The sequence below is a fragment of the Amblyomma americanum genome, chromosome 10 (assembly GCF_052857255.1).
Source record: "Amblyomma americanum isolate KBUSLIRL-KWMA chromosome 10, ASM5285725v1, whole genome shotgun sequence".
Taxonomy (NCBI): domain Eukaryota; kingdom Metazoa; phylum Arthropoda; class Arachnida; order Ixodida; family Ixodidae; genus Amblyomma; species Amblyomma americanum.
Window position 1 is genome coordinate 58,186,046 of NC_135506.1, and position 8,205 is coordinate 58,194,250.

Consider the following 8,205-nt stretch of genomic DNA (forward strand, 5'->3'; position numbering starts at 1 on the left):
CTTGAGGCACATCCACAGATGAAAATCCATGGAGGGCGACCAGTCCTCACTCAAGTGGAGCCTCTAAAGCTTCAAGGGGGCATAAGTGTGGCACCACAAGGCTCAACAGTGCATCTTGTGGGTCTGGCACCTTTGCACCTTTGACAGAGACCGCAGGTTTTCAGAGCAAGCATAGACCAAAGAGCTAACGTGGCAGTGCCTCGGTAACGGTGGTTTGTCTTCTTGTATAGCAGGCGAGTTGGGCTACCTGGAGTGTGTGTCTGCAACAGCTTCCAGTGGCGGCGGTGGCCGGTCAGTCGAGATGCGCGCCTACGAGTGCAGTGTGTGCGGCTACCGGACCGAACGCAAGGCGCACATCCAGCGCCACCTGCGCGGCCACACAGGCGAGAGGCCGTACGCATGTGCCTACTGCGACCGCTGTTTTGTGCACAAGCACCACCTGGACAGACACTGCAGGCGTGCCCACGGGGACCAGCTCGAGCCGTAGCTGCCTAGCATCGACAACTTCTGAGCCGTGGGATGCTGTCCTGTGGTCACTCACGTGTGGCCTCTTGGTGTGATTTTGGGTGTTTGTTTCCAGGCTTCAGGGCTTGAGACGTGTGGTGGGGCACCAATGGGACATGCCTGAAACTCCCGGTATGCCATCCTCTGGAAATTTGGAGCTTCATAGGTGCAGTAAGTGCCCCTCTGCAGGTCTTGGCAGCGGACCACACAGCCTGGAAGCTTTTGATGTACATTAAATCTGGAGGAAATTCTTCGTGGCAAACGTACTGGCTGTGTGTTGTGTTTATAAAGAAGGGCTGCGATGACATACTTAATTATAGGTGTGCGGCTCGCTTGATTCAAATTGAAGCAAAATACATTTGATAAGTAAATATCTTGGAACGCTGACTGAAGTCGGTGCATGTATACCCGAGATCTTTCGTATGGATGGCTGCTGTTTCTGGAAAAAGAAAAAAATGATTGTCAGTTTGCGTAGTTGGGCCAAATGTGAATTAAATGTGCTGCTAGCATTTCGATTTTCACTTCGGCTGTTCAGAGATGGCAGTTGTTCGGATAGCGCTAATGGGTCATTGTCCATATTGGCCATTCTGTCCTTCACGTATATAGATCCCTGGGTGTCCTCATGCCACTTCTGGTGCAGTGGTGCAGCAGCCAAGCGATGCGCAACTGCCCTTTTATGGCAAGTGCCTTTTATGGCATCAGCAGGACTTGGGTGTTGCTCTTCCCGATCGCTGTCTCTCGATTAATTGAGCTGACACGTGACACGGCAGGCAGGTTGCTAGAATATATGTATATATGTGTGATGGATTTTCATGGCACAAGGGCATCTGTGGCCAAAGAGCACCATAACACCAGGTGTTATATTCGCTTGGGGGTCCCCGGTTAGTGTCACGGACAAGAAGACGACGAATTGGGCAGTGCGCCAGGCCGTCCGCCATTAAATCATTCTGTAAACGTCTGTAATCTCATTCATCGGCTTGCATCACGTAACAATATATGTATATTGAGTGGGATTGTTTACAGATGAAAGCTTGGCGGTCTAGAGGTAATGGAGCAGGCCGCCAAGCCTCGTCCACATTCCACACGATGCCCGCGTGCTCTTCGTTCTATTCCAACGCGATGGCGCGTGGCAACTTCCCCCCCGTGGTAGACAAAGCTCGTCCTCGAGCCAGTGAGAATGGCCGACGGTGGCAGCGCTTGAGACGAGCCACATGGGCTACTTGGGTCTTGCAGGAGTGGTGATCGTTGGCGGTAACTTCGGAACTGATGTAGTTTGCATGGCTCAGTGGAATCACAATGACGAAAGGGCCACAAAATCGAAAAACTTATAGCACAAACTGCGCTTGCGCAATGGCGTCCAGAGCCAAACGAAATCGCCTGAGGCCTATGACGCTAACGTGACGCTCGTAGTAGTAGTCGCAGTAGTTTATTTATTTGGCCATATAATACAATATGCCCTCGAGGTGAGGCAAAGGAGGAAGAGGAGGCAAACCTCCTGACGAGGCATACACACCTAATTAAAACATCGAACAGTGGCCGCATGGCAAAAAAAAAACACTTTCAAAACAAGGAACAAAAGTTATACAATAGAAATAGCAAACATTGAAAAAAGCGATGCAAAGATAATAAACAGCAATTGGCAGAAAACACGATACGCACACTCGGCAGTAAAGGAAGCAACGCAAAAGACAAAATATACAAAGTTAGCTGAATTTATACAGGAAAAAGAATCTTGTTTTTTCTTAAAACCAGATACACTGACTTTCTACGGCGATTTTTATTAGAGACTGATAAGCATTACACAATGTTACAATTTGGTTATCTATAGTTTGCTTTCCATAGTTTGTTCTAGGTCTTTCAGTGGATAAGGCGACCGCACGTAAACCATACATAACATTTCTTGAATTATAAGCATTTTGGAGAGACCTGAAATTATGCTTTACTTTATAAAAAATGTGAACAGCCAAACTCAAATTGTAGGAATGAAAGAAATTGTGAGCATGAAATGTTTCGAAAAGATTATTTTCGACAACTGGGCTTGAACATTATGAGCGTAGAGCTCATTTCTGAAGAGAAAGCAATCTATACCAATCGGTTTTGTTGCAAATTCCCCACACCGGGTTGCAGTATACAAGATGGGAATGAACAAGGGCAAAGTATAATTGTCTTCTAACCTGTAGTGGAAGTAGATGCCTAATACGATAGATAACGCAAATAGACCTGGCCATTTTTAGTCTAATGCAGTTTACATGATCTGTCCACCCCATATCACTGCGAAAATACACACCTAGAAAGCGGCAACTATAAACTTGCTCGATGTTCAAGTCATTAAAAGCTAGTTTGACGCGATGATCTAATGGTTTGTTTTTAGGATGAAAGAGCATAAACTTTGTTTTGCTGACGTTTAACTGAAGTTGATTAACAGATAGCCAAACCGCTAACTCGTTAAGCCAGGCATTAGATTGCTGTACAAATACTTGAAGATTGGAACCAGAAAAAAAGACAGTATCATCGGCATATATCATATTAGGAGTTAATGGAATGTTGACAAGGTCATTAATGTATAAAATAAATAAAAGTGGTCCTAAAATTGAACCCTCAGGGACACCGACATTTATCGTACCAAAAGTAGATTTTGCATCATGAATCTCAGTGTACTGGATACATGCAGTTAGGTAACTCTCCAAAAGTGCATTTGCAACTCCACAGATCCCATAAATCTCTTAATTTATGAAGTAGTTTTGAATGCTTCCCAGAATCGAAGGCTTTGCACAAATCAAGAAAAATTCCAACAGAAAAAAGCCTATTCTTAAAATTGTTAATTATACAGTTTTTAATATCTAACAGAGCTGATTGGGTTGATTTACCGGCCTGAAAACCGTACTGTTTGGAACAGATTAGATGCTTAGTTTTTAAGAAGTTATTTATTCGCCTGAAGAGAACACGCTCGGCTAATTTTGAAAAAAGAGGCAATACCGAAATGGGACGATAATTGTTCGGGTCATTTTTGTTGCCACCTCTGAATAGCACGGCAACACGTGCAACTTTTAATTTGCTAGGGAATACACCAGAGAGCAGCATTGTATTACAAATATGCGTAAGGGGACCAGCGATAATATAAACTGCACATTTGATAGGAAAAACAGCTACTTCGTCGTCTCCAGGTGAGCACGTGTTTCTAAAAGCATTAATGATAGAAACAACTTCATCCACTGAAGTGGGGGACAGAAATATAGAATCAGTGCTGCAGGAGGGCAAATAAGTGTCTACAGTCAGAGTTAAATGGCAGCTAACTGAAGGCTGGTATGCTCCGGCAGCTGAAAAATGTTCGTTGAGTTTATTTGCAAGTGACATACCGGCATAATTCACCCCATTGATTTTTAGCTCAGATGGAAGATCATTTTTCTTGTTTTTTATGATGGCGTTAATACCTTGACAAATTACTTTGGGGTTAGGCAAAATAGATGAGAACTTATTAATATAGAAAAGAGATTTAGCCTTCTTTACATCTGAATTTAATTTGTTACAAAACTTTTTAAACTTAATTAAATCATCCGGGCAACGTGTTTCCAAAAAATGAGAGAACATTTTATTCTTTTGCTTTATTTGTTTCAAAAGCGCGCCTGATCCACTCTTTTCTAGCCTTTCTGTGTTTTTTTATAGTTTGGGTTGGGAACGCAGCGTCGTAACATTCAAGCAGTTTCTGAATAAATATATCATAGGCACGGGACGAGTCATCTTCACGATATAAATCTACCCAATTAATTAAAGACATCAAGTGACAAAATCTGGACATGTTCTTTTCATCATAAATTCTCCACGCACGTACCGGAGCATTCGATTTCGCCGTCTCAGGAAAAAGTGAGAAGAAAGGCAAGTGATCACTAATCCCAGAAGAAAAAACACCTGATATGCAGCTGTCGGGTGGGAAATTAGTAAAACACAAATCAATTAATGTCTCAGTGTGTAATGATATACGAGTAGGCAACATTATTTCATTTAAACTGATCTTCAAAGGCTTGTCCTCCAAAAAGTTAATATTGAAGTCACCTAACACAATGTCATAGCGGTCTTTCAATCGGAGTTGAGAAGACCAAGTGCGCAAGCGGGCCAGTCGCCGAGCTTCTTCAGCGCGACGTAATTGGTACGTGGAAATGACTTTGTGAAACGAGAAGGGAAAGATGGTGTCCAGAAACGCGCGCGGCATCCTAACGTAGAGCAGGCAGAAGACTATCCGGTGACCTCGCGCTTCGCGGTGTTGTATGCGAAGGCCACGAATCGTAGCACGGCGTCCCAGTTACGGTGCTTCGATGCCGCATACTTGGTCAGTATGTATGTGAGGGTACAGTTTGTGCGCTCTGTAAGGCCATTGGTCTAGGGGTGGTAGGTCTACCCGGGGTACATTAGTGGAGCGAGGAGTCCTTCCTTCCTTCGGACTCACCTACTTTATGTGGATGGTAAGGCGTGGAGTGGCGGTATAGTTAGAGCTGCACAGCCTAAGTAGCTCTTCCATGGCGTCAGCAGTAAACCTGCCGGCCACGGTCGTCGGTGATAACACGGGGAGCACCATGACGAAGGATAATAGAGTGGAGCAGGAGAGATGACACACCACTTGCCTTCGCTGGCGCAAGGGCTGCAGTTTCCACGTATGTTGTAGTAGTAGCGGTTTATTAAATTAGTAATAAAAAGGAAGGATAAGATTTTTGCTAGCCCTGGCATCTGCCATCGATCCTGAAGCACCTGAGCTGGGGCTGTGGAAATAAAGGATAGCAGGCAGAATTGAGAAATAAAATGAAGGAGGTGAGAGGATAGGTAAGAGGTAATATTGTTAAAACAATACTACTATTAAATCAATAATAATAATATAAAAATAATAATATTATATAATTTTATTAATAGAATAAATAAGCCAAAGTCTCAAATCGCGAAGCATACAATACCAGTCAGTCACAGCACAACATATCTAACAGCCAATCGGAATAAAGTTAAATACACACTCTCAACACACAAAACGTATGCAAAGCGTGGAACTCAACACTGAGTAGAGCAGTCGCACATCATCGAGGAGATCATTACAAATTGCCAAAAGCCAAAAAAAAAAGCGAATGTAATCACGAAACAAACGAGAAAATATTTACAAGAAACAGAACCAGATATTCACTATGGCGATGGAACAATACTCGCATGGTGTGCAGTGTCAGCGCGAATTGAACACCAGGTGGTGGAAATTATTTCGGAGACCTCAACTATGCCGCCTTCGCCTCCCCCCCATTTCCGTCTTCAAATAGTTTCTATCACCACCCAATACATATCCAAATATCGGCAGTAATCAAAACGAATTGCACACTATCGACATGCAAAACCAACAAGCACGAACGCAAGTGCCCCGGCGAGCGGTTACACACGCACTGAAATATACAGAACGGAGTGTTTACCGTTCCGTCCAGATGGAACATTTGCTGCTGCTGCAGTTCCGTCCAGTGGTGGTGGTGGTGGTGGTGGTGGTGATGTTGGGTTGAGTTAGGTTGGCTTAGGTTAGGTTAAATTCCGTCTGGACGGAACTCTAGCGCGAATTGGAGTTCAAACTGGAGTTCTTGTTTGGGATGGGTTACATTAGGTTAGGCTGGGTTGGGGTAGGTTGGGTTAGGTTAGGTTTGTTTGCGATGGGTTAGGTTAGGTTACATTCCGTCTGGACAACTCTAGGGCAAATTGGAGTTCCGTCTGGACGGAACTCTAGCCATAGCCTATACAGAATGGATAAGCAGGGGCAGTAGATATGTCAAACAATCAACAATGGCGCGAACCGGCCAATAAGAAAAATTAGACCAAATCATATTTAAAAAAAATACACTCAAGCTGGATGCATACTACCAACATGCAAACACACTTAATGCACGTACGCTAGAATCGATGCATGTTGATACAAGCAGAATTCAGCATGGAAGGAGCCTGCGGTGTAATCTCGTACACAATACACCCACGGAAGCACGGCATGTGCTTCTGCTCGAACAAAATCGGTGCATCCCGGGTGAGGCACTCGGCGTACTGACACAGGAAGACGCCATAGTCGAAGGTGTTCTTCTGGAGCGGCACATTACGTTGGTAAAAATACCAGCCGCTCCAGTCCAGGTCGCAGTCACGCCAGTGGATCACCTTTTCCAGGTAGTCCGCCAAGGCGTCGATGATGTTGGCAAGCTCATCGCGCGGACCCAGGCTGTCGTGGCTACGATGGTTATCGCCGCCATGTTTTCACTGCAAGTTTGCACAGTGGCGCTCAAGAGACTGGATCACTCTTCAAACAATCCGTCCTGAACGGCAGGTTGAAGCGTCCCTCTGCAACTGTCGGGAGACCCAGAGCAGTCAGCGAACGTCACGGGGCTAGCGTCTGACGTAAAAGCAAGACTGCTGCTCGCTCTGCACGGTCAGCGTCCGTCTTACCTCGGAGGTGCAGACGGGCTCTGCCTTTCTGAACACCTCGCCGATGGTCGAACGGTGGCTGACGGAGACACGCATGCAAGACGACTCCGAGAAGGCACAACCCTCCTGAGACGCGCAAAGCGAGTGAAGTTAGTTTTTGCGCACACCTCTCAGGACCCCTCAGCAAACGCTTCTGCTATCGCCAAATACGACAATGCCGGCGTTTTTACAGGTCACGGATCCGGGTGTCTTCCGGTCTGTCTCAATGACGTCACTTCCTTCCGGTTGTCAAAAACTAATCACAATGGCGTGGCGGCCGCGTTTCGATGGTGGCGAAACGCAAACGGGCACTTTCGATCCTCATTGAGCTCGATCTGCATCGAGATTTTCGAGCACGCTCGAAACATCCGTTGCTACACGGGCATTTTCAATGCTCATTGAGAAGTTTCCCTCATGTGTGTTAGGTGGCGCCAAATGTTCCGCCGACAGCCATAACATGGCGATGTCCGGCAACACTGTGCAGTCGGGGGCAGCGGCAGCCAAATCTGTAGCCAAATCTGTACATTGTAATTGCGTATCTGCGCCAGGTTTTTGTGGCGTACCTCTGCTGCTGTGCGATGCAACCCAAGGGCCCGCAACGCTTCCGCGATTTCTGCATAGACTGCGGCGTTTCTCTTCTGGCGCCGCGAATCATTTAGGCGGTACTGTCAGCAGTCGATGAGAGCGGCTGTCTCGCGCTCGCTCCACACTTTCCGCTCCGACGAGCAGGAGGACTCCATCTTTGTTTACACTGACGGCGAAGCTTGGAGCGTGGTGTCGAGATTACTTTCAAATGTTTGCATATAAGCAGGCGTAGTACCTGAAAAATGTTCTGTATTACATTTTAATCGATCACAACAACAACAATTGTGGTTTGGTTTTGTTAACTTGTGTTTATTTTTATAGCTTCATGAGAGCGAGAGTTCTCGATTGTGCTTGGAACCTCAAGCACTCTTGAGGAATCGGCATCGAATCAAGCAGGATCGAGCTCGATTGCGCTTGAAAGTGGCCGTGTGACAACCGTCGATCTGCATTGAGTCCGATGAGCATTGACTCAATGAGGATCGAAAGTGCCCGTGTGACAGGGGTATTATGTTAGTACACGCTAAAGATCCCCAGGTGGTCGAAATTAAATATTCCGGAGACCTCCACTACGGCCCCTATTCCTCCCTTTTTTTATCCCTTCCCTTACGGCGCGTTTAAAGTGTCAATAATAAAAGTTTTTTGGGGAAAGGAAATGGCGCA

At 45.8% G+C, this 8,205-nt stretch overlaps 1 long non-coding RNA gene across 1 annotated transcript; it reads right to left on the reverse strand.

Moving 5' to 3' along the window:
* Window positions 1-5,378: 5,378 nt before the first annotated feature.
* LOC144107856 (uncharacterized) lies at window positions 5,379-7,182 on the reverse strand. Its single transcript, XR_013309418.1, has 2 exons — window positions 6,943-7,182; window positions 5,379-6,843 (listed from the first exon to the last, which is right to left on the reverse strand). It is a non-coding gene; the product is annotated as an uncharacterized LOC144107856 (long non-coding RNA).
* Between the last annotated feature and the right edge of the window lie 1,023 nt (window positions 7,183-8,205).